Raw genomic sequence first — 25829 nt, 5'->3', positions numbered from 1 at the left:
TCATAATCAGTGTGCAAGGGATTTCTAGGTTGGAAATAGCTGATACTTTTATATCTCTCTCTTATTTTTCTGAGCCACCCTTGTTTGCTATACATTTTTATTATTATTTCTATTTCATGCCTAGGATTTTCTTTTTTTTTTCTGTTTTAATGTTAGTCAGGTTGTCTTTTGGCAAGGTAAAAGTTGTGTCAATCCTGAGGTTTGGCTAGGGTTTATACTGAACAACATTTAGTCTACTTTAAAAATACTTCAGGATTTTATAACACTTTATTAAAATTATATTAAATGTCAACTTGGAAACACTGTTTTATCAGACAGAATGAGATGATTTAATCCTTATTCCTCAGATTGAAAGACCTTCCCCAAAACTGTACACATACCTCTCTTAATAGAATCATAGAATCAGTCAGGGTTGGAAGGGACCACAAGGATCATCTAGTTCCAAACCCCCTGCAGGCTAAGTGATGCTTCCTAGCTGTACATTTGAATTTCTCTCTGAGGCAGAGAGAACTCAGATGGAATAGTGTTCCAGGACAGAAACATGAGGCTCACAACTCTTTAATTTGAGATGAGCAAACAAGGAATGCAGAGAAAGGGAAGCAATGGAAGATGCATACCTATAAAAAATACCCAAACAATAATGGAATACTCAAATTTGTAATTCAGTAAGTCTGGCTCATGTGCCTTAACATTCACTTTTATCTAGCACCAAAGTGTAACAAAGAAGAAAATCTAGTAAAAGAGCACTGGCAAATAATCTGTGATATATATTGTCTGTTGGGAATCCCTCTTTAAGCAAGAGTGATGGGATTTTTGGAAAGTTACATGAGTGAAGAATCCTTCAATCATCTTATTGATGTTTTCCATGTCTGTTTTCAATATCCCTATTATGGGATCTGTAGAGGAAAAAAGGCATTAGGTCCTAATTCTTGAATTTTTATCATTTTGTCAAAGTTTTAAACTGCCAAGCTCATGTGCCTTAACGTTCACAACTCTTGCAGTATGCATTTTCTAGTGAGCAAGAGACTTTTACTTCCCATTATGCTGCAAAGATTACTCTGAACCCATGCAATTAGACCCTTACAAATGCATCAGTGGTATCATCCATGTTTTTAAGATGAGGGGGACTAGGTTCAGACTGGATCTTATGAAGAAGTTTTTCAGTACAAGGGTGGTGAGACTTTGGAAAAGGTTGCCCAGGGAGGCTGTGGCTGCCCCTTCCCTGGAGGTACACAAGACCAGATTGGATGGGACCTTGAACAACCAAGTCTAGTTGAGAGGTGTCCCTGCCCACGGCAGCAGGTTGGAGCAGATGATCTCTAGGGTTCTTTCCAATCTTAAGCTAGTCCATGATTCCATGACCCCTTTAGCATAGCAATTTGTGTTGCCATTTTGTAGAACACAAGAGAATTCTATACATGGTATATACAACTCCATAGAGTTCTGGTCTGCACACTATCAGTCTGTTCTTTACATTTTTTGTTTTCATCCAGAAGATATGCTAAATAAAATTATAACCTTCACCCCTTTCTACCTCAGAATTTGAGATTAGAAAGATTGACTGTTGGGGGGGTTTGTTTGTTTACATTATGGTGCCTTAGGAAAAATAGAAATTCACAGTATCACAAAATGTCAGGGGCTGGAAGGGACCTCAAAAGATCATCCAGTCCAATCCCCCTGCCAGAGCAGGATTACCTATACAGATCATACAGGAACACATCCAGGTGGGTTTTGAATATCTCCAGAGGAGACTCCACAACCCCCTGGGCAGCCTGCTCCAGTGTTCCATCACCCCCACAGTGAAAAAAAATTTCCTTGTGTTTCCATGGAATTTCCTATGCCTCAACTTCCACCCCATTGCCCCTTGTTCTGCTGTCAGGACTTTACCATGTTGGATGGAATCACACAGAATCAGGTTGGAAGGGATCCTAAGGATCATCTGATCCTTGAAGCAATAATAAAAAGTGTGTAGACCTTGGCCACACAAATTAGATTTGGGCAGGAAGTTTGAAAATGTTGCTAAAATGCTTTCAGCTGGACATAATGTCTCTTCATCTCTTCACTATGGATATATTAAAATGGCTGGGGTTTAGTCAATGGATCTACTCTGTATACTCTGGCATATCTCTTCCATTCAGAGGCAAAGGCATGGTGTTTACCTTTACAGAATCAAAATAAGTGAGTCAGGTTTTATTCTTCCTTCTCTTAATAAATTATCCTTAAAGGAGCAAATGTTGTTATGTTGTACCTGTATAATTCCATTATAAGACTGATCAAATGATATCTTAGAGAAGGTAGACAGAGCTCCACTGAGAGAAAGCATTATACATCCTTCTAGGGTAGCACCAAGGTAACTTAAATACAATTTAGTCACAGAAACATAATTACTAGGTACCAAACAAATACAAAAAAAACCCCAAGCTAATTTGGAGATCTAAGCTTACAGGTACTTCTACATTAGCAACTGTGTTGTTGTGGTGGGCTGAAAGTCCCTTCCCACATTAACACCACCAGACTGGCTCAGTTTGGAAGAAAATGTAGCTGTATTTACAAGCAAAAACTACAGTCTGCAATGGAATGCAATAAATATGTACAAATACACACTACTGACAAATATGTACAATTAATAGAAACAGCACAAAACCCTCCTGGCCAAGGCCAGGAAAGCTGCCCCTCTGCCTCCCCCCTCCCTGCCTTCTCCAGCCCCCTCTGGCAAAAGGATGACAGACAAGAAGCAGAGAGTTTGTTAGTACTTAGTGTTCAGGGTCAATAGCTGGTAAGTTATCTCCAAAGCAAAGCCAGAAGAGAGAGCAGAAACACCCTGCTAGAATGCTGCAGAGAGAACTGAACTTTGTTTTGAGAACTGAATCTTAAAGGTTTCTCTCTCTCCAACGGAATCCTTTAGAATAATCATTATTTTTCTTTTTTTTTACACCCAATAGTGATTTATTTACATTCTTACTACCTTCTGCTCAAGCTCTGTGAAAAATCTTAAAGGCATAGCCCTAAAACCATCACAGTTGTGATCAAGACTGCTCTCCTGAAGCATCCCCATCTCCTGCGCTCATTTCTTGCATGGGCTGAACTACTTCTAACTGCAACTAAGCTGAAATGTGCCCTCCACGAGCACACCTGACATCCTCCAACTGGTAGTGGAGCATAGGGAATGTGAAAATTAGTGTGTTTTCAGGGAAGCACGAAAGGAAAAGGCAATGAGTTGACCAGTGCCATAAGGGCCAAATCCCAATTTCAGTGAGAGGTCCGACGGCTCCGTTGCCAGTCCTGATCCAACATCGGATGCAGCAGCTGAGCCAGATCTAAACAGGCTTAGCCACTTGGCATAGCACTCTGCTGTGTGGAAATATCAAACCAATGCAATTACAGCAGAAGGACGTACCAGAACAGTCTGTCTCTGAAGTTAGTGTATCTGGGATCATGCTGTGTCTTTCTAATAGGGTGCTACTTAGCATAGTGTGGGTGCACAGTTAATAGCCAGTATTTATAGCACCACAGGTGCACAAAGTGAACGATCTGGCAACATAAAGATATGGAGATGACATGATGAGGGAGACTTTTTATAGTGGGATGCAGTAGGAGATGGCAAGATGGGAGAGATTGTTGATAGTGGCATGCAGTAAGAGACTGCAATTTGACTTCGAAAGCTCAGGGACTGTAAGATGTGGCATCTGGGGTACAGGGAGAAGGAACTGTAGGAGATGATAGTACAACTACTGTTGTACAGAATGGAAAAGACCATGTGAGTGGCATACTTTTAGGGGGGGGAAAGGAGAGAGCCCAGAGAGAGTATAAGAATCCACAGAAAGCACTGGGCAAGGAGGCAAAGACAGAACAGAGGGGTGAAGGAGAGAAGTCACAAGGAACAGCAGATGCAAGGGCTGCAGCACCCTAAGTGCCTAAGATGTTAAAGAGTAGGTCTCAGGTGGAGAGAATTCCCTTCAGAGAAAAGAAGTCACTCCTAGAACACTGAGGGAATTATGTCTCTCAAGTACAGCCACAGAGGCTGCTCAGGGTGGTCGTGAGAAACACCTTGGACAGAAGAGGGAAATGCATAAAAAGGAAAAAAATGCTGCTTAAGAATTTATTGTCTTTGGAAAAGCTTTGGCACCATTTAAATGTAAAAATGAAGGCTTTCAGCAGAAGCGAAGGTGGGGACTAATGTGTCCAGTATCTAAGAAGTTTTTTGGAGAAGCAGTTGGAGTAGAAGGCAAAGTGGGAGTGCTGAATGGGAAGGTGAGGGGGTCTGACAGATCTCCACAGAGCAGGTGGAGCAGGTGGCATTCCCTCAGGCCTCTGACTTCACATTTTCTGAGTCAGAAAATTCAGAGTTGATAGTGGTGGCAATTACACAGGCTGGGTACAGCAGAGATCTGGGGTAATCAGATAATGGCCTTCCTTAGGAGAAGAGAAAGGCAATAGCTGAGATCAATAGAAGAAGAAAGTAAGAAGAAAGGAAAAACATGAAGTGGGAATAGGTCAAGGCATATGTTTTAGCAATGCTGCTGGAATTTCAAGTCTTTAAGCCTCTTCAGTAAGTGATATTTCCTCTCTGGGGCTCTGCAGCTATTAATATGGAAGAGACATTTTAATGCAGAGAGACAGTCTGGCGCTTAGTCCCTGAGAAGTTTGCAGACAGACACCTGTGGGAAACTTCCTCAAGTGTTTTCCCCTGAGGGTATAAAAGGTGGAGCATTTCTTCAGGGTTATTCCTAAGCAAAGGGAGCTAAGAAGGTTCAAGCAAAGATGATCTTCACTTCATTAGTGAGCTGCAGGAGGTCCCTGTGTGTTTTGGAAGGCTTGAAGAGATTGCTGTTCATAAGTGTCATGGGCTGACTTTTCAGGTTCACCCTGTTGTAGCCTGAAGGATTTGATAATGCTTTGTCTACAGTACCCTTCTCTTACAGTCTAGGCATGTCTCTATATTTAATTTTCTTGTTAATGTGTTTGTTACTCAGCTTTGGTCTTAATTTTGTGATTTTTTTTTACCTCTGTTTGAAGTGCACAGTAACTGTTCAGAGGAAGGGAGGTTTTTGCATTTACAGATGCATATGAATTCAGTAAAGTAGTTTCCAGCAACTGATGAGTAAAATTCCAGTTCTCCAGATCTTTTCCACCTCAGTGGGACCTGCAGAGCTTAGAAACACACAGATTTCTGAATCCTTTTCTAAGATTCACTCTGATAGTGAAGATGTAAGGCCAATGGCATCCTAGGCTGCATCAAAAGAAGCATGGCCAGCAGATCCAGAGAAGGGATGCTGCCACTGTGCTCTGGTGAGACCTCACCTGGAGTGCTGTATACAGCTCTGGTGCCCTCAGCACAAGTAGGACATGGACCTGATGCAGCAGGTCCAGAGGAGGGCCATGAAAATGGTTGGGGGCTGGAAGAAGGATGGGCTGAGGGAGCTGGAGAAGAGAATGCACTGGGGAGACCTAGTAGCAGCCTTCCAGTACCTGAAGAGGGCTACAAGGAGGCTGCAGAGGGACTGTTTGCAAAGGCCTGCAGTGATAGGATGAGGGACAATGGTTTGAAATTAGAGAAGAGCAGATTTAGGTTGGATGTTAGGAGGAAGTTCTTTACCATGAGGGTAGTAGAATACTGGAACAGATTGCCCAGGGAGGTAGTTGAGGCCCCATCCTGGGAGATATTCAAGCTCAGGCTCAGCAGGGCTCTGCGCAACCTGATGGAGGATGTCCCTGCTCACTGCAGGGGGGTTGGACTAGATGACCTTTGCAGGTCCCATCCAATCCCTATGTTTTTTATCTCAACTCTCCCTGGTCAGCACTTCTGCCATCATGTTCTAGAGCAGATCATTGTGAGGAATGCTTGTATCAGTCCAGAACATGTTATGAGTTTAAAGACTGGACCTAGTACGAAACAGGAATGCTGCTTCACTGTATGCAGAAGGAGGGTTAGATTTGTAAGTGGAGAATCAAGCTCTGCAATCAAGCTGTTTCCTGGTAGGTGTCTCTTCATTGTGCATGTCACATGAGCATGATTTAACAGGATAAACTGAAGTAAGAAAATCAAAGGTCTTAACTGTACTTCCCTGGGCTTTGAGAGGAACAGGAAATACAAAAGGAAAATAATACACCCAGCACTCTTGGGCAATAATTACCATAGGTGCTTGAAAAACAGTCACACAGAGAATATATTCAGAGCCTACAGTGACCTCCTACACTGTGAAGTTCTTTAGAATCACTGCAATGATAAACAAAGTAAAAGCTCTTCTTCCCCAGACACCCGCCCCGATGTCACTTGTTTCCACATTCTGGCTTCTGTGGCTGCATCCCACACTCTCTCTGTTGCTAAGTGCTCTAGGCTTCTGCAATATGTTCCAGCAGCTCCCTGTTTCTCTCAGATCTCCAAATGTGCTATCATCTGAGAGCAGAACATCTAGGTTTATCTTACAGGGTAAGGAAAAAAAAAGAAAAGAAAAGAAAAAGATTAAACTGTAGAAATTACAGCTTCCTAAAGAACTTGAGACATTTCCATGTGAAAATAAAAATCTTTCTAATCTTGCATGCCCTTTCATAACATTTTGTTAGAACGTGGTTGCAGTTCACAGTAAGATATGTGAGGGATGGGGGCACGTTATGGCTCCTGGGAGCAGCTATAACTAAACCTTATAAAGCTAAACTATAACTAAATATAACTAAATGTAAGCGACAGCAGCATCACAAAAGCACAGAGTACTTGCAGACGCTTAGAGAAGTGCTGTAGCTGAGCTATGCAAAGAAAGCAGCTCATAAATACATGGAAATCACAAGTGGATAAAAAAGAAAGACAATGCAACAGTTAAGAATTGATACCATTTCATAATGATATTTGTAAGTTAGTGTTTATTCATCATTCTGCCTTAAAGGATGTTTGGCTGCTTCTACCCTCATAGCAGGCACGTATTGGCTTCCACTTAGGAGTGAATGATATTGTCACAGTTATTCACCCAGCCATGCCTGTCTTTTTTTTTCTTCATGGTGGATAAGCATTTTACTAAGTGCAGTTTTCAACCCATGCTCCTTTACACATCCTGGGGTACAATTCCACAGCTCTCCCTGCACAGCTACAGTACCAGCATACACAGAAACATTCAGGTTGGGAAAGACCCTCAGGATCACCAAGTCCCACCGATAACCTTACTCTAAAAGGGTCACCCCTAAACCATATCCCCAAGCACCACATCCAAGCCACCTTTAAACACATCCAAGGTTGGTGACTCCACCACCTCCCTGGGCAGCACATTCCAATGCCTGACCACTCTTTCTGTGAAAAAAAAAAAAAAAAAGCTAATGTCCAGTCTAAACCTACCCAGTCGTAGCTTGGGGCCATTCCCTCTTTTTCTATGTCTAATTACCTGTGAGAAGAGACCAGCACCAGCCTCTCTACAATGTCCTTTCAGGTAGTTGTAGACAGCAAGGAGGTCTTCCCTCAGCCTCCTCTTTTTCAAACTAAACAGCCTCAGCTCCTTCAGTCCTACTACTGTGAATGCTGACAGCTTTTCCTTCCATCCATGTTAAGATGAACAACATTAATAGTGATTAAAGAGCTGGTTTAAAAGCTGACTTAATTAAACTGGGTGCACATCTGGAGTTAGATTCTATCTCCTATCAGATACAGGAACAAAACAATTGCTACTGAGGCACTGCATTTTTCCATTATGTGTGTTTGAGGGGTTTATTATGGATTATATTTAGCCTGGTCCCCCGAGCCAAACACCTCCCCTACACATGTATTTCAAAGCTTTCTGAGGAGAAGTGTTAGGTATGTGCTAGAGGACCTCGTGATAATGCAGCTCACAGGCTGTTTTGGAACCCACTCTCCCCATTAGCACCAGGGTGCATGTGGAGCAGATTTGAAGCAGAGCTTCTGTTTTCTTTTCCTCCTTAAGGAATTTACTTTGTATGCACCAAAACCACTCCGAGAGCTGAAACACCACATGGTAAGTGGAGACAATGACAGCATTTTCATCCAAACTGCACTATTGCTTTGAAACAAATTGCTAATGTAGACACAGCCTTTGACAGCTGCTGAGGGCAGCAATCTGCCAGTTCTACTAGGGCCTAGGAGAGGGGATCAGCTGCTTTAGCTGAATCTCTTTCCTCCATACAGACTACCACCCAACAGCACTGCAGGTCTTCCTACTCTCCTGCTGGTGCTCTGTCCTCTTCTTTTTCCCACATCCCTTCTCACCACCAGGAAAAGGTCCCTGGCCTGTCCTATCACCATCCACATGGAAGGTAAAGGAAACAACCTGTGGCTGCTGAAAGATGATGCAGGCTGCAGAGTCAGCTGTGTGAGACCTGAGTGTGGAGATGTTATAGCCAAAGGGAACCATGGGAAGAGGGTCTCAAAGGTGGAATGGTTTGTGGGAGAGGACAGGTTGTGAGAGAAGAGTGTAAAAGCCCTCATGGCTTCTAAAAGCTCTTCCTTCTTTTCACACCTCAGCTTCCTTTCATTCTCACTCAAGCCTCCTAAAACATCACTGGCAGTTCATAGTACCCTAACATTCCTCAGACCCCTCCCAGTCTCCCCATTTCTTACTCTTTAAATCACTTGCCTGCGAGTGCTGCAAATTTTGATTACTACACAGATACAGAATTTTCAAAACCATGTTTCAGCAGATGCTTGCTCTCTGCCTCATTCTCCCCGTGCAGAGGGACAGAGAGTTTCTTTTTAAATCTGTCTGGTTTCTCCTCTTTGCCTGCAGACACATTCTTTTAATAACTGTGTGTGCTGAGACATCTTCACTCCCTCAGTTAGTCTGGGCCTGAAACCAAACCATTCTTTACCTTAATCAAAACTAGGGACAGGATGGTCTGTTGCTTGACAAAGATGTGGAGAGCAGGAGTTAGGACACCATCTTCTCTACAGCAGTGTTAAATGGCCTGGGTTATTTTGAATCAGAGAAGAATACCAGCCAAGGCAGACATTATTCTCAGCTGGGGTGAAGCAATTAATAACTAAAAAGCAGTCTAAGAGCCAGCTGAAAAGCATATCTTGTCCCTTTCTCACTGGAAAGAATGTCAGCACAGCTCTCACCCAGGCCAAATGTGTGAGGTACACCCAGCCCCTGCACCACTCCTTATTGCCTGCTTCTCTCCCCCTGAAGCACTGGCTAAACTACATAGGTTTTACAGTGTAGTTATATGCTTACCTTGCTAATGATCAGCTCACTGTAAGTACTGACATGGTGCTGCAGAGTAACTCAAATGTCATCATAATTGTTCCCCTGGATCAAGAGAGAGTGGTGTGCATGGAAGGAACGGAGAGAACAAAGTGAGGTGCCAGGGGACAAGCAGGTGCCCTGCAGCAGCAGTGGGAGAGAGAAAAACGAAGAGGGGGAAACAGTAAGGTAAAGCTAGGGTCATCTGGACTCATCCATCTGGACTTGACATGGTGGACAAGGAGTGCCCAGCAGAACAACTACAAATCTGCAACAAGGCAACACCAGCGATAAGATTTGCAAGATGCTTCTATGTGGAAAGACTATGAAAAAAAGCAGGCAATAGCCATAAAGGTTTTGAATTCAGTTGACAATAGCCAAAAAAAGCATTTGTGTAGTTCATTGCCTAGCATCCAATTAAAACAAAGCCAAAAAAAAAGAAAACCTTAGCTGTACTGGGCAGCAGCTGGACATCTTTGCTGATATGCTCCTACAAAGGCCAAGGAAGATGTTTGTATCTCACACATAAGGAGATCAACCTTGGAAGCATCAAGATGTGATGTGCTGTCTACAACTGGGCAAAGACAACTCATATTCCCTTTCCCAGCTACAATGTCTCTTTAAGGGTACTACACACAGATGCAGTGTATTCCCTGAGCTCTGCTCTTGGTATGTTACTAAGATACGACTGTTTCTATGGAGAGCTTATTGGTGGGCAAAATAAACTGTTTTGATGAATTATAAAAAAGGTAAATTAATTTTTAAAAGAAAGCATTGCAAGAGAATGCTAATGATGTGAAATCACACTGATCTCAGATTTCAAGTGCATCCCTCCCTCCCCTTTATTGTTTTTCTTTTTCATCTCAAGACATGGCACCTCAAATCTGCAGTGTCTCAACGCAGTGATATAAATTAACATATTTCCTGCAAAAAGGCTTAGCTGTAACAGCCACCTATGCAGCGGCTACAAAAGCTCCAACTGAACATTTGTTTGTTTTTAAAAGCTAAGTGTAATTGTACAGCAATTTACTGTGGATTAGAAGTGTTTACACGACCATGCATATGCCATGTTGTGAAATGAACAAAAAGAGCTTTGAAACAAGAACGGTAAAGGCGAAGAAGGAGAGAACAAATAAGGCCCTTAAATAAAGCTCAGCATTTAATTTTAACAATCTTCTGTGGTAACAGCTAGACTCTGCAGATGACAAGTAATAGATATGTGGGGGTTTGTGGCATTCCTGCTTCTTTCTTGTTTATAGCTCTAATTATTTTAGAAACAGACCTTGAAAAATGCTGTGCTCGACTTAGAGAACAGTTTAGCTGATCAGCCAACAGTTTGGCAAAGTAACAAGAAGGTACAGGAAAAGAAATCAGCAAGGAATTCCACAATTCAACCAAGAGGAATTTGTGAGTGACCCTTTTTATATCTATCTATCTATCTATCTATCTATCTATCTATCTATCTATCTATCTATCTATCTATCTCTCTCTCTTTGCATCTGTAGAAATTCATCTACAAAGGGCTACCAAGATGCTGAGGGGACAGGAACATCTCTCTTATGAGAAAAGACACAGAATTGGGTTTTTTTTAGTCTGCAAAAGAGAAGACTGAGGGGAGGATCTCATCAATGCTGATCAATACTTAAAAGGCTAGGTGTCAGAAGGATGGGACCAGGCTTTTTTTCAGGGCACAAATGTGATAATAAGAAGCTCCATCTTACCATGAGGAGGAACTTCTTTAATTTAAGAGCGACAGAACACTGGAACAGGCTACCCAGAGAGGTGCTGGAGTCTCCATTTCTGAAGACATTCAAAACCCGCCTGGATGTGTTCTTGTGTGACCTTCTTTAAGTGACCCTGCCTTGGTGGGGTGTTCGACTTGATGATCTCCAGAGGTCCCTTCCAAACTCTACCATTCTGTGATTTCATGTGAAGATCCACTTTGATATTTTCTGTGTCAGCAGTATTCCATATGTTACAGACTAATTTAATCAATTGTCCTTTTTTGTTGTTGTTGTTCTTCTTCTTAAGAAAGCTAGACCAGGACCAAAATTCAACCTTGAGTGCACATGCAGAAATAGAAAGTGTCTCAGTGGCACTTATGGGGAAGCTTTTTCTTTCCATGGGCAGATAGGAGCTGCCATCTATACCCTTCTACTTTCCTGCCACTTTTTTCTCTCTCACTTGGTTGTGGTCTTCCTAATCTGGCACCAACATATGAATAGACCCACAGGTGCCTAAAGCAGGAGGATTCATAGGACAGCAAAAATGAGTTAAGAGATTCTGACTGATCTGGCTGTGATGATTTAAAAAAAGTTACAGGCCACACCACTTCGTCCCTCTCATCTGCCAGAGGGTACTGTCCTTGTAGGAGGTGTGGCAGAATAAACTATAAGCATCTGACTCACCTGCCTTAATGTCCTCACTTGTGGTTAAAGCTAATTGCCACACTATACAGGGAAATAGGTATGGTTCCCATCTCTTCTCCCTCAGGGTGTAACAACTTTCATCAGAATGGTAGGGGAGCTAGGTGGAGCAGTAATGCATCAAAAAATTAACCTCTTAATTCTACCTATCTATCCTACATAGGCTTGATAAGATCACAAGTAAAAGTCTTTGGCCTAGACTGCCAGGTAAAGCCCTACATCTGCTTACCTCCTGAGTTCCTGCACTCTTTTTCTGGTATCTCCTCTCCTGCATTCTCTTCCCTGATCTCCTCCTGTCCCCCTTATCTTAGGGCTTGTTATGCATAGACTTTCTCCCACTGACATTTCAAAAGCTACCATTATACATTTGAAAGCAGTTCTGGCAGCCTGCTGCCAATGCAAAAAACCCTCCAAAATGTAGCTGATCTGAGCCTGAGGGATCTCTAGAATACAGAAGGAATTCACCAACAACATATCATATACCCTCGACTTGGGGTGCATGAAACAACACATGCAGTGCTCAGTTCTCCCTGCAATAGCCTGTTCCCCCAAAGCACTTCACTCTGTCCCCAGATTTCCTGTACTTCATTCTATCTCCAACACTACTTGTACTGCTTTCATTTTCATGTGTCTTTTCTCATACTCCCTATATTCTCTACATCAGATTTTAGCTCAGCTCTCACTTCTTTTACTCCTGTGTCTCTCCAAACCTTCCTGTCCAGCCTTAAAAACATGAATTTGAAAATGATCTGTTTTCATTTTTGCTGGACCAGATACCCTCTTTGCTAAACCAAACTTCATTTTTATGTAACAGGATTACAGTAAAGTAGGCAGCAGTCATGACTGAAAGCAATTCTGCTTAAGTCCTAAAACTCTCCAGAGAGAGCAACCATTACAATAAGGAAAAACCCAGAAGTTTGACACCTATAATCTTGTAACTGCAGGAGACTCTCTGCATTCTGTGCTTCATTTTCAAATCCCACTAAGTACTCTGAATTGGCACCAGTACAAGTGTTCTGAGCCTCGCTGATGGCATTGCTAATCAATTCAGTGAGTAATGACTGCAAATTTCTATGAAGCAATTAACTTGCAATGAAGAAGAGATGCTTGGTATTCTGTCCAAGACACTGAACCTGCATGAAAGAAACAGAAGAACAGGAGCTTCTTCCCTGCCATTTCAGATTTCTGTTTCATAAAGGGGGAAGTGTATCCCCGAATAGTACTTGCAAAAGGGAAGCAGCAGAGGTGTGCACACACAAGTGACCATCTTTCATTACCTGCAGATCTTTGTTGCTTCCCTCAGTTTCTCTTCAGTGTTTTTAGTCTCCAACACAAAATTTAAACAAAATATTAAAGAAGGTCTTTGTTTCACTAGGCTGGAGTTCCATAGCTACTGCAGAAACCTCATTTTTTGAAAATCTACAAAAAATACCACACCATTTCCTATCTTAAGTATGATAATTGTACCAGTTGGGGTAGACCTAATATCTTTGGGTTTGAAAAGCAGGATGTCCTGTCTTTCAGAGCGGCAGCAGCAGAGAAATAAAGGAGCCTCCAGCCATTTGTTTGCAAACCAGGGCAGAAATATGCAGAGTCTCTCTCCATTCTGTTAATGTTCTTCTTTTAGAAGAAGGCATTAACCTGACTCCTGCTCAAGTCAATGGAAAGACTTAATTCATATTAGTTGGAAGAATCTCCAAAGAGAGAAAAAAAAGCAAGTAAAAGCAAGCAATGAAACTAGATTTCCCACTAGAACACCACCCCATAACCCCAAAATATGCACAAGCAGAAGTCATTTTGTATGCCCAAGCTGTAGAAATGCCATAAGTAAATAAATAAATCATCTACTCAGATAAAGACATCATTTACCATCTGCAGGAATGATAAATAACCTTCAAAATTTAGGCGTGCAATGTGTAAAGTAATGAGAATATTTAAGTAGCATTCTGATAGGATGTGACATTAGATATAGGAACCATAATGTTAAACAATGCAAAGGAATAGGAAGAAGAGTGACAGTGGTTTGTCATCTGGATATGTCATGTCATATAGAATAATTATTGATATGCTGTAAAATGACAAAGAGATGAGGGATAAGCACAGGATGACACAGACCTTCCAGGAGTTTCTCCAGCTGCTGATCAGTCTCCAAACAGCAGGATAGCTACACAGATGCAAATCTCAGGTGTCAGTAACAAACACCTCACTATTTGCACTTGGGCAACTCTTTCTTGTATTTGCCAAACAAACAAGGTTTACAAGAACAGATTGTAGCTTTCCCTGTTTCCATCTGAAATACACAGTGCAACTGTTAATGACCAGCTGTGGGTTACTCAAGTCATGGTAAAAATGGATGCAGTTCTTGTTAGCTTCTTGTTTCTTGTTGCTACTTCCTGCTTCTGTTCATGCAGAGGAAGGGGTTTGGTCTTGTAGTGATATTAGAGACAAGGGTTTGTTGTTTTTTTTTCACCCTAGAGGCATGCAAACATTACTTTGTACTAAACCCAAGTAACCTGGAAAGTGCTTTACATGAAGGACTTACTTTCTTACACCAGCTTGGTATAAGAAACCATCTTAATTTGATTATTTTAAATGGATTGGAGTTTTGCATAGGTGGAAAGATAACCATTACAGAAAGGAGTGTTACACAGCCATGTATATATATATATAGCTTGTGCTGTGAGCAGAACAATAGTTCTGTTTCTTCTCTCACAACACAGATCCTATTAGTTAGAGGATACTGCATTCTTCAGAAATATTTGGCATCAAATAGAAAAAACCCAATTGTATTTCAAAACCAAATACTGCACTTGAGAATCATTTCCCCTTTTAATTACCTGCCAAGACTTTCAGTCTTTCCCCAGCAAATGAACACATCCCTTGTAGCTGAGCACAATGCTTTCCCACACTGCTGGCTGGTTGTGAGGTCGCTGACTCCTACTGCTGCTCCACAGAACCCTGAACTCGGCTCTTGGCAGGACAATAACTGCTTTCCACATACACTGTGTGAAAAATACATACATTTCTGTAAGGATTCCATGTCCCCTTATGTGAACTTCACTGATTTAACTCCTATACATTCTTTTTAATGTTTTTGTTGGTTTTTTCACTGCCACAAAATAGCTACATCTTTCTGTTCAGTAAATGCAGAGGTAAATGCAGTATATTTATATTCAAAGCAGGAAATCTTGGCTCCCTGACAGCATAGTATTCCTACAGCTGGATTTATATTCTAATGGCTGATGTAGGTTTCATCAGATTGTCTGGTGGCAATAACTCATTTCATGTAACCTGGGCATACTCTGTTCTTGCTGGCTTAGAGAGCAGACGTATTGCACTCACCAGCCAATCCATCTTAAAACTAGTTTAAAATATTAATAATCATGGGTGGCTAGATGGAAATATGATTGATTGCTACATATTCCACTAAATAATAAAACAAATCAATAGCTATAGTTATAAAACCAGACTCCTGGGATAAATTAATCAAAATCAGTGCCTACATTTCAAACTTATGCCTGTCACCCTATCTTGCAGCTGTACTCTCTTCTGTGAAACTGTCTGAGAGCACCAGGTAGTGGTAGATACAAAGGCCAAATGGATATCAAGTGCTACCACTGTTACAGACTCATTATTCTCATTTACAAGTGGAAAACCTTAAATACTCTCATTGCATTGCAGTCAGCTTTGACCCCTTATTTCTTGGGTGACTCATCCTAACTGCTCCATTCTGGTGTCCCCAGCATAAGAAGGACACAGAGATGTTGGAGCAAGTCCAGAGGAGGGCCACAAGGACGATCTAAGGGCTGGAACACCTCTGCTCTGAGGATAGGCTGAGGGAACTGGGGGTGTTCAGCCTAGAGAAGAGAAGACTCCACAGGAACCTTATAGCTGCCTTCCAATACCAGAAGGGAACCTACAGGAAGGCTGCAGAGAGACTTTTCATAAGGGTGTCTAGCAACAGGACAAAGGGGGGATGGTTTTAAGCTGAGGGAGAGTAGGTTTAGACTGGATTTTAGGATGAAGTTGTTCAGTATGAGGGTGGTGAGGCTCCGGAACAGGTTGCCCAGAGATGCTGTGGATGCCTTCTCCCTGGAGGTGTTCAGGGCTAGGTTGGATGAGCCCTTGAGCAACGAAGCCTAGTTGAGAGGTATCCCTGCCCATGGGAGGAGGTTTAGAGTAGATGATCCCTAAGGTCCCTTCCAATCTAAGCCATTCTTTGATTCTATGTTTTTTTAGTTTCTCCTCTTGTCATAATTAAGTGTCCTGTCATAAGAGAGGTATCAATGGCAGGCATGAGTATGTACAAAGCTAAACAATCATATTTTACTGGTATATCTAACATTTGAAAATAAAACCACAGCTTCTTTCACTTCCAACCCACCTTCTCCTTGTACCTCACTTACGGAGCATAACGTACCTGGATGTGCTGCAATAACTGCACTCATAGCTGCCCTGTCTCAAGGACTTGTTTTACAAATCATGGCTATAATAATGAACTTGCACACAATCATTTACAATTATATTACTTACCCAAAATAGCCTTCAAATTGAATAAGATAAAACAAAACAGACATCATCTTGTTAGCATTCAAAGATCAGGAGAACTGGTAGGTCTAGCAAGAACTGGTAGGTCCTGAGCTTTAGAAGAGATCTGTAGGGGATATCTTTGCATTACTAGGAAGTTCAAAGCTTGCATGTCTGCTTTGTCTGTGTTATTAAAAATCCCACAAGTTTTGCAAAGGTAAGGCAGCTATCCTACATCTTGAAGACATTCAGCAAAACCCTCAGTAATCATGTCTTGTCTCTGTAAACAGGAAGGTTGTTCCTGAGTCGCATTTACTGCTTTTTATCCTAAGCTGGCTTCACCAAAAGTCTTCACTGGCACAAGCAAAGTGAATTCCTGTGCATGTAAGAAGTGGTTTCAGGCTTGCACTCCTTTTTTAGGCAACAGCAAGGGAACTTCTGTTTACTGGGAAACATAGTGATCTGTACTCTGGTTTGCTTGTGCTGCTGGAAGGGTGAAGTGGAGCTAGAAGCAGGGGAATTTTCAGCTGGCACCACTCCTGTGAAGGCAGCTCCTACTTCGCCCTGCTGTGGAAAAGGACTGCCTAGAACGAGCTGCTCATAGAGTTCCTCAAGATCAGGAGCTTGCTGCTGCTGCACAATAAAATACAATCTGATCTCTGCACAAATCCAGGCTGGGCAGTGACCAGCTGGAAAGCAGCCCTGAGGAGAGGGACTTGGGGGTGCTGGTGGACAAGAAGCTCAACATGAGCTGTCAGTGAGCACTTGCAGCCCAGAAAGCCAACCAGAGCCTGGGCTGCATCAGGAGAAGTGTGGCCAGCAGGTCAAGGGAGGTGATTCTCCCCCTCTGGTGAGACCCCACCTGGAGTACTGCATCCAGTTCTGGAGCCTCTATTACAAGAGGGATATGGACATGGTGGAAGGTGTCCAGAGAAGGGCCATGAGGATGAGCAGAGGCTGTTGAGTCTGGAGAAGAGAAGGCTCTGAGGTGACCTTCTTGTGGCCTTCCAGTATCTGCAGGGGGCTACAAGAAAGCTGGGGAGGGACTTTTTAGGCTATCAGGTAGTGATAGGACTGGGGGGGAATGGAATAAAGCTGGAAGTGGGGAGATTCAGGCTGGATGTGAGGAAGAAGTTCTTCACCATGAGGGAGGTGAGAGCCTGGAATGGGTTGTCCAGGGAGGTGGTTGAGGTCCCATCCCTGGAGGTGTTTAAGGCCAGGCTGGATGAGGCTCTGGCCAGCCTGATCTAGTGTGGGGTGTCCCTTCCCAATGGCAGGGGGTTTGGAATGAGACGATCCTTGCGGTCCCTTCCAACCCTGACTGATTCTATGATTCTGTGATTCTATGATTCTGTCTTCATCCAGACACAGCATAGCACAGACTTGCCTGCAGAATGATGGAGCTTTGGCCTGGTATTTTCAGTCTGTAGCTCTGGTCTGCACCACAGCAGAAGACCATTTTTGAGAAAACTGTGGTCATGACACAGAACTTGGGCTAACAAAATAAGAAAGAGTAAGCAGGCAGGCAGTGAGGATCAGCGGATGTCTAAAAGGGAAAAAAAAAACCTAGTTCAAATTCTGCCCTAAGTGACCTACTACTTGAAGTTCAAATCCATGTCATTAAAATCACTTAAGATGTGACTTTCCTGTTATATTTTGTTCTTTGCATGGTGGAAATGTGAAAACAACAGAGTGTGGAGAATTAAGTGGCTCATGAACCTAGTTTTCAGCATTTAGGTCTTGCAGTGTAACACACAAGCATGGAGGTGGAAAAGGCTAAGAAGTGAGGGAATGCAAACGACTGCTTTGAAGGGAAATACTCTAATCACAGGGAGCAAGTGCTGCTGGTGCTGGCAGAGTGACCACAAGGAAGATGAGAGGGATGGTAGCGGGACTGTGAATGTAGGAGAGAAATAAAAGGCCACGAGAATAAATAAGGATGAGATAGAAATCTATCTAAAACGCCACATGCCTTCCCTTAACTTCAGTTACTGCCTTGGCAGCTGGGAAGGGGATGCGGGGGGGGTGGGGGGTGGGGTGTGCCTCCTGCCTCAGAGACGTGATAAATCACCTCAAGAGGAAGCACTACCAGGAGATGCAAAACGTGCTGCAAGCCACTGTCCCCTCCCACTCTGCCCTCCCCGACACCGCTCGGGGAGACCCCTCGGACGGCCAGCAGTGAGCAGGGTCCCGTGGCGACCGTCGGGGCCCCGACAGCCTGAGCCGGGGGGATCCGCTCGCTCCCGCGGGAGGAGGCGGCCGCGCAGCGCCGCGGAGGAGGGAGCAGCAGCGCCCCCCCGGCTCGGCGGGCTCCCCGCGGGGAGGAGGCCAAGGGAAGGCCTACGGTAGGAGCTCCTCCGCCGCCGCCGCCCGGGGCATTCCCCGCGGCGCGAGCCCCGCGCTCCGCCCTCAGCCCCCCCTCCCGCTCCGGCCTTGCCCGCTCCCGGCGCAGCCACTGCCTGGGCCGGCACCGTGGCCGCCGCGGCCGCTAGGTGTCGCCGGCGCCCGGGCCTCCCCCGCGGCCCCTCCTGCGCTCCGGCTGCCGGCGGGGCTGTCTCAGTCAGAGCCTCCGCGCTGCGAGCGGGCGGAGGCGTCAGCCCGCGGCGGAGACGCGCAGCCGGGATCGGCTCGCTCTTTCCTTTCCCCGCACACCTTCGCGGCTCGGCCAGGCTGACGCAAGCCTACCGGGGCCGCATTCGGCACCGTCAGCGGCTGGGCGGGCGGCTCCCGCGTACGGCCTGCGGTCGCTCTTCAGCGCCGGCAACGAGGAGTCGCGACAAGGCGAAGGCTGCTGCTGCGGCGGCCGGGGGAGCAGCCATGTTGGAGCGGGGAATAAAGTGACTTTCCTTGGGGAGGGACCGCGGCCGGGGGAGCGGCGGCTCTCAGGGCAGCGAGGGAAACGGACGGGCTCGGCTCCCGGAGACCGGATACCGCTCCGGGGCGGTGGAGGAGGGGAAAGGAGAAGGGGGTGAGGACCCGCCCCGGACCCGCGAAGCTCCGGCGCTGCTGGTGAGTTGTGGCTGCTTATTGTCTCCCCGGGGTCCGGGTGCAGCTCGCGGGGCTGGGGCTCGGGCCGCAGGGGGCCCGCGGCCTGCCTGTGCGTGGGACGTCGCGTGGGGCATGAGGCGAAAACGCGGCCCCGAGGAAGGGGGAAGGTGATGGGAGCTGGAGCCGGCGCGGGCGCCCCGCGAGAGGGCCGAGGGGAGCTGATCGGGGAGCCCTCGGGGGTGGGGGCCGCAGCCGGCGGGGCCGATCTGCGCCTCCGGGCAGGGCCAGGCCGGGGAAGGCTGTGAGGGATTTCCGACGGCGGCCGGGGGCGGCTTCGAGGGGCCCGGTGTGGCTGTCTGGGGAGCCGAATCCCGTCTGCACGGGGAGGCAGGGGAAACTGGGCCTGAGGGTTGTGTTGGGGCATGCAGCCGGTGAGCACCGCTGCATTTTTGGTTCTCCTGTGTTCGTAACCGTCCTTTCTCCACCGCCTCCTCCCCTTCAAACGAGGCTGCTTTCTTCTGACAGCTCTTCTCCTTGCAGCCTCCGCACGTATGACACATTTGCTCCTATTGCAGGTCTCCGCACACACACCCCCAAAATATGTAGGTTTCTGTGCGTGGCATAAGAGTTTTTGTGCCCAGAGCGTCGAGTTCGTAGATGACAGGATACGTGAACATTTGCTGACCCTGAACTTCTGTGAACTCCTCCCTCCCTTTTCTCTTGAGATATGTAATGGATTGAGTCCAGTGAGAGCAAAATTGTTTTTCTCTCCCAAGGACAGGAGAAATTAGGTGGTATTAGGTATATTTCATATTTCACAGGCATTTACTACGCCCACCAATTCCAGTACTGTGTTCCTAGGATAGAATTAGCTGCTGCGTTTGAAGAATGCTGACCTTGATCCTCTTTGTCTCTCCTGCAAGAAATTCGGTAGCGAGCTGGAGTTGTTTTAAAGTCATTGCCCTCCTTGGCACTTCGGAGGTTAACAGTGTTCCGGGTATCGTGAGGGAAGCAGGGCTGAGGTATACCATAATCTCAATCATTTTAGAAGCATCTATTTACTTTTTTTTTCACCTTTTCTTTTTTCTTTTTAGTTTTGGTGAATAATTTATATTGTTTTTGTAATAAAACATAAGAGAGCAACTTTCTTGTATCTGTGATGGCATAATAGGAGAAGAGGAAGCCTGGTTTGAAATTTTTCCATTTCCTCTGCTCCCCTTCCTTTTTTAATTGAATTAATTGAACTAGAAGCTAGATGACCAAAGGTTAAATACTCAGAAGATGTGGAGCAGAAGAAAACATTGATGAAATAGTTCAGTTTGGTTTTGTATTAGCATTAGGTAAAAATGAAGGAGGTGATTTGGTATGTTAGGTGCTTACGTTGTGAAATAAATTGCCATATTGCTTTGTTCTAGGAATTCTGTATCTTCATACACAGCTCTTGTTATTTATGTCTGCACTTCAAAAAGTGATATGAGAGAGACTTGAATAATTAACACAGAAGTAACAGATATGAACAAAATTATTATTTTTGAAATGCATAGTGAAAACATTTCCTTAAAGATTGTATATACTGGAAAGAACAAACTGATTTTACTTCTCCAACATAAGAGAGAAAGCATTGTAATATTAACTAGGCATCAAAAGGGCCACTTAAATTTGAAAGATGAAAGCATCTGTTTTGCTGGCATTATTTAAATGCTGCTTTGACAATAATGAGACTGATTTACACAAATTTTTAGGAAGGATAACACTACTAAGTTCATACCTTGTATTTACATGTTCTGTGGTGTTAGCCCTGTGTTTACCCAGGATGGAGCTCGACACAAATCAGTAGGTGGGGTTTGCCTGCATCCAGAGTTTGCAAATTGGAGCTTGTGTTGTCTGAAGCAAATTATAGCTTGAAAGTGGCCAGTCGTTTATTTTAAGCTTGGCTAATGATGTAGTGCAGTAATTGATCTTTTTAATAGTCCAAATAAAATTAGATTGAAAATAACCAAAACCCAAAACAGTGCTGTGTTTTTGCCGTGAATGGCTTTGGCTTCAATTTCTGCTTAACACTGCAGTGTAAGAATATGATACAGCTTATGACATGGTTGTTAAGATGATCTGTGTGGCCGTGTTGTTGGTTAAATGTGGTGCTTTTATAATAAAACTACGCAGAATTTTTTTAATAGGTTGCTAACAGACAAAGTCATTTAATTTCTTAAGTGATTACCTGCTGCCAGAGGGAAAGCTAAACAGAAGGCTTGGCTTGTCTTAGTAAGTTTTGCTTCAGTAGAGTATATTTCGAGTAATTGCACCTAAAAAAGTGCAGTTGGAAAAGACCAATTCAGAGAACAGTCTGCATTAAAACCTTTGCAGGAATTTGCTCTTTATCCTCGTTTCATATTTAACAGAAGCTGTTGGCATTTCACACATGGATCACCTTTATTTGTTGGACAAGAAAGCTGATCAGTTGTATTTTGTAAAGACATCTTTACACTTGTGTCCTTAGTGATCTGGTGTGATGTGAGAATAGACAAAAGCACATCTAAAAATCCAATTCAACAACAATAATAAAGCTTTTCTAGTGTAAACTCATTAAATGTGGCTTACAGTTCTTAAATTACAGGTATTTAAAGTTCTTAGCTGCCTGCTTTTTAATGCTTGTTTTTTTGTTTTTACAGCAAGCTCTGAATATGTTATCTACTGAGGCAGCTGGACACCACTGTAATCAGTGGTACTTCAGAATTTGATAGAAAACGATACTTCACAACATTAGCATGTAAAAATGCTTTTAAAGTGTCAAGTGTTTACTTGACAGTTACAATTCTCATCTAAAGAAAAACTGAGCCATTGTACTGCTAGTGGTTGTTGCCTTTTTTGCTAAGCACATAATTGCAGCAATGACTTTTTCCTTCTGTGTTTAAGAAATGGAAATTATTTTGTGCCTGTTCACATGCTGATGTAGAGACTAAAACTAGCACACTGTCTTAGTTGGATGTTGCAGGTGAAAGCATTTTATGTTTAAGTATTTTGATCACTAGACAATAATTTTAATTTACCTTTTTTTTAGCCTTTAAATATCTAAGACTAGGGGCTTTTTAATATATATTTTCTATCCTGCTGTGTATACCTTTGGGGGCCTAGTAAAGGTTCTCCCCATGAAGCAGCAAAGAACAGACACTGGTTCCTTCAGAAATGCTAGATTCCTAGAAATGTCCACTAAAGGTGTGGGATGTTTATTTTTCCTGAGTATTTTGTGAATAGTTGTGATATACTTTCCTCTGAAGAATGAGAGCGAAAGCTTGGTCAGACAAATTAATATTTATCATGCTGTGTTGAATACAAATCCATACAGATGTACTTGTAACTAACCTGGTGAATTGGTAATTCTTTGAGTTGTTGATTTCTTGAACTCCTTTTGGCAGAGTTGTCAGCTCCAGGCTTCAGGAGAACTGGCTAACTGGAACACCTACAGAGGTTTAAACCTCAAATGTTTAAGCACTGATGTTGGCAGTCACCAGGAATAAACCAAACTGGAACTTGAGCTAGTTTGCCAACCTGGAGCACTCATATATATATATATGAAAAGAATTCTCCTTCAGTTCAGTGATCCAGTTACATGAAAACCAATAATCTTAATGGATGCATGATCACGTAATTTGCATCAGATCAGCTTTTGATGCATCAGTCCTTTGATAATAAGGCTTTTGCCACTTCCTTGGAGATGATTATACCCTGTGGCTGACTGTACTGTACTATCAACACATTGTAACTTGTTTTTTTACTGGAATATTTGGGGGGTTGTGGTCTAGTGCCTGTGCATAAAGGATTACAGATTTTTGTGTAGTGAATATCAGATTATCAGAGGTGCTGTGTATAAGCACAAATGTTAGAAAAAAGAAATCTACAAGTAGCATCATAAACAATAAATGCAGCAGCAGAAGAAATAATTGTCAAATCACATTTTAACTTTTAGTGTGGCAGAATTAGGCATAGTGATTTTAAGAACAGGGAAAATATTTATAACATTTAAAAATAAATATTCAAATACTTCTCTGAGAGTTTCAAAACAAATCTCTGCTTATTTCTGTAATACCTTGAAAATACAGTCAGCTGAAGGACAGTATTATGCTAGGTATTGATTGTGACCTTTTCCTCCTTATTTTTTATCTGTCTTCTCTGGAGCAGCTAGTTGTACATATATTATGATGAACAAAGCTGTGATATTATATCAGAACAAGAAAACATGTCTTTCATTACACTCCCAGCTACAGTTCTTGCCTGTCTTTGTGTTTTAGGTTAGACTTGCTCGGTATCTTGCATAACTGAATGTTACACTGTGCCCTCTAATCGTATTTCATTTAATTACAATCTATACCTCGTTATTGTACTCCTTTCTCTGACTGCTGCTGTTGTCAAAGCTTGGTAGAGTTGCAGGATGGTCTCTGATTGTTAACATCTGCACTTTGTCAGCTTCACTAAGGATACTTGCATGCTTTTAGTTTGTGTTAAAGTTGGCAGGATCACAACTTTTCTGTGCTCAGTGGATTAGGGCATTTTGCAGGCACATAGCTGTACCAATGCGCTTATGTCACAGTGAACTGCCATAACCCATGTTGTCTTCTTTCAGAAATGTCTCTTTCCAAGTATTTCTGATTTCTTGCTCTTGCATTACCGATACAGAAGTCTCTTGATTTGTTTGCATTTTATTCAGATATGTGCAACATGTTTTATACAACAGCCATTAAAGTTAACAGTGAAACTTATGATAATAAGCGTTAATTGATGTTCAAGAAAATAAAGATCTTTGGGAAATACGGATCACTGAGAATTTTCAGAGTATTATCAGCAAATTCATTGTCCTGTAATGAGAGAAAAGTGTGTTAAAAAGTTGCAGTGGCATATGGGAGTAAAGAAGCCAGTTCACAAAAATGTAAAGCTGAAGTGAATGCAGTTGGCAAGGGAAGCTGAGGACTGTGATGAGGAAAACTTTGCTGTCATGGACTGTGACAACAAGGCAAGGTGTGTTTTAGGACAAAAATTCTAACAAAGTCGCTGGCCTGTGACTTTGCTAAAGAAAATGTTAGCATTTGATGGTCTTCAGAAGAAGTTGATGTTCATTAAATACCGCTATATTCAGAAGGAAACCAGATGATAGTGTGCTATAAGACAATTCCAAAGACAACCTGAGGGTGTTACACAGCTGTCACTGAAGTTGTACAGTAAGAATTGTAAAACTTGGTAGGGTGCTTTCTGGAGTGTTAATGTTGATCATGTTTTTCAGTACATCTCAGAACACTGAGAAATAATGTGACCTTAGCACAAATTAAGGGCTTTTTCCAGTGGTTTTAAAAGTTAGTAATATGTTGAGTAATGGGTAATGACAGGGCAGGAGTTTAGGTAAAGGAAATAATTTGTCAAACATACATTTTTAGGTCATCCTGCTCTGGCATCAGGGCAGGACTTGCTCTTTAGAGGTCCCTTCCAATCCCTACCATTCCATGATTCTCTGACAGATCTAGTGAAAATAACTTCTGGTTCTGTTGATAAGATTAAAAACTTTGTGTGGTACGACATTGTTGATGTTGCAGCCAGGCTTCTCTAAAACATTTTACTTGGCTATTCTGTGATACTTTGATTAAGGAACTAAAATGATAGATCAAGTGGCTACATTAGAAATGGTTTAAAACCTGGCAGATAATGTGAATCAAGTGGTTAACTATAAATAGTTGCCATTACGTAACTGCATACGATGAGAGCTCCTCATCGTCAAAGTACGTTGGTGAGGGAGCTCTGGGAAACCTGCTCAGTGCCTGCTGTGGGGCATTGCCACTAATGAAGTGAAAGGCAGTGAAAACTGCTGATTATTTTTGCAGCTCAGAAAATGGGCAAAACAATAGATAGTGCAGAACAGGTCATTAGCGCAGGGTGGATGCTTGGAGAAATAGCAGTTTCCTGGCTGTTTACTTGATGTGGTATTTTAAATCAGGCTTTAAAAGACTGAATGCAGCATTATAGCTTTAAAAATAATGGTATTTTGTAATTAAATATAAGCAGCTATTCATATTAGCTTTTGGGTTGGGAATTTATTTTGCAAAACTTTGGGATAGTTTCTCATGTGTAATACTGCATCAGAGTGTTGATCTTCATTCAGTAGGTGGGTTTTAGGGCAAGATCTTATTGTAAAAATGCATTAATTAATAATAATATGCAAGAGGAAGAGAATGAGTTATGACTAAATAGATTACATTGTATTATATTTCCATAAGTTTCCTGTCTGTCTTAAAGCAAACTTGAATTTCTAAATGTAGAATTTGTAAGCATTCTGTGTATGCCAGAAGAGGTTGTGGTCACATGGATGTTTAACTGGAGATTAAAAGCCTTTCCCCCCGCCTCCCCCCTAGTCTGTCTTTAGTTCATTGCAAGAACAGCTTCTTCTGTTCTTTCTCCCTTCCTCAAGATCTGAGTGTCATAGACAGCAATATTTACATATGCAGGGCCTTGTTTCCTTCATAAGCACTATTGAGTCTTAAGGCTGTGTCATAAATACTTTACTAAATTGTTCACTGCCTGCTTGTAAAATACGAAACTGTTTCATAATTCACCTTATTTATGTTTTCTCTGAAAACTAAATATTAAACTTAAGTCTTCCTGTATGACTGTGGGAGACTAAGCGTGAGCTGGTGCTGCCTGTGAAGAACAAATGATTTAAACTGGCATA

General features: G+C 42.9%; 1 protein-coding gene across 2 annotated transcripts in view; it reads left to right on the top strand.

Annotated features, from left to right (window-relative positions):
- Positions 1-19102: 19102 nt before the first annotated feature.
- CDK17 (cyclin dependent kinase 17) overlaps positions 19103-25829 on the top strand; it is an 86719-nt gene continuing 79992 nt past the window's right edge. For both annotated transcript variants that reach the window (XM_054386764.1, XM_054386765.1), the window contains exon 1: positions 19103-19141. The gene's annotated coding sequence lies outside the window, so the exon portion shown is untranslated. The remainder of the gene's footprint in view (positions 19142-25829) is intronic.

The sequence above is a fragment of the Indicator indicator genome, chromosome 14, assembly GCF_027791375.1.
Source record: "Indicator indicator isolate 239-I01 chromosome 14, UM_Iind_1.1, whole genome shotgun sequence".
NCBI classification, from domain to species: Eukaryota; Metazoa; Chordata; class Aves; order Piciformes; family Indicatoridae; genus Indicator; species Indicator indicator.
Note: the sequence above shows the minus strand (reverse complement) of the source record. Positions and strands in the feature narration are given on the sequence as shown.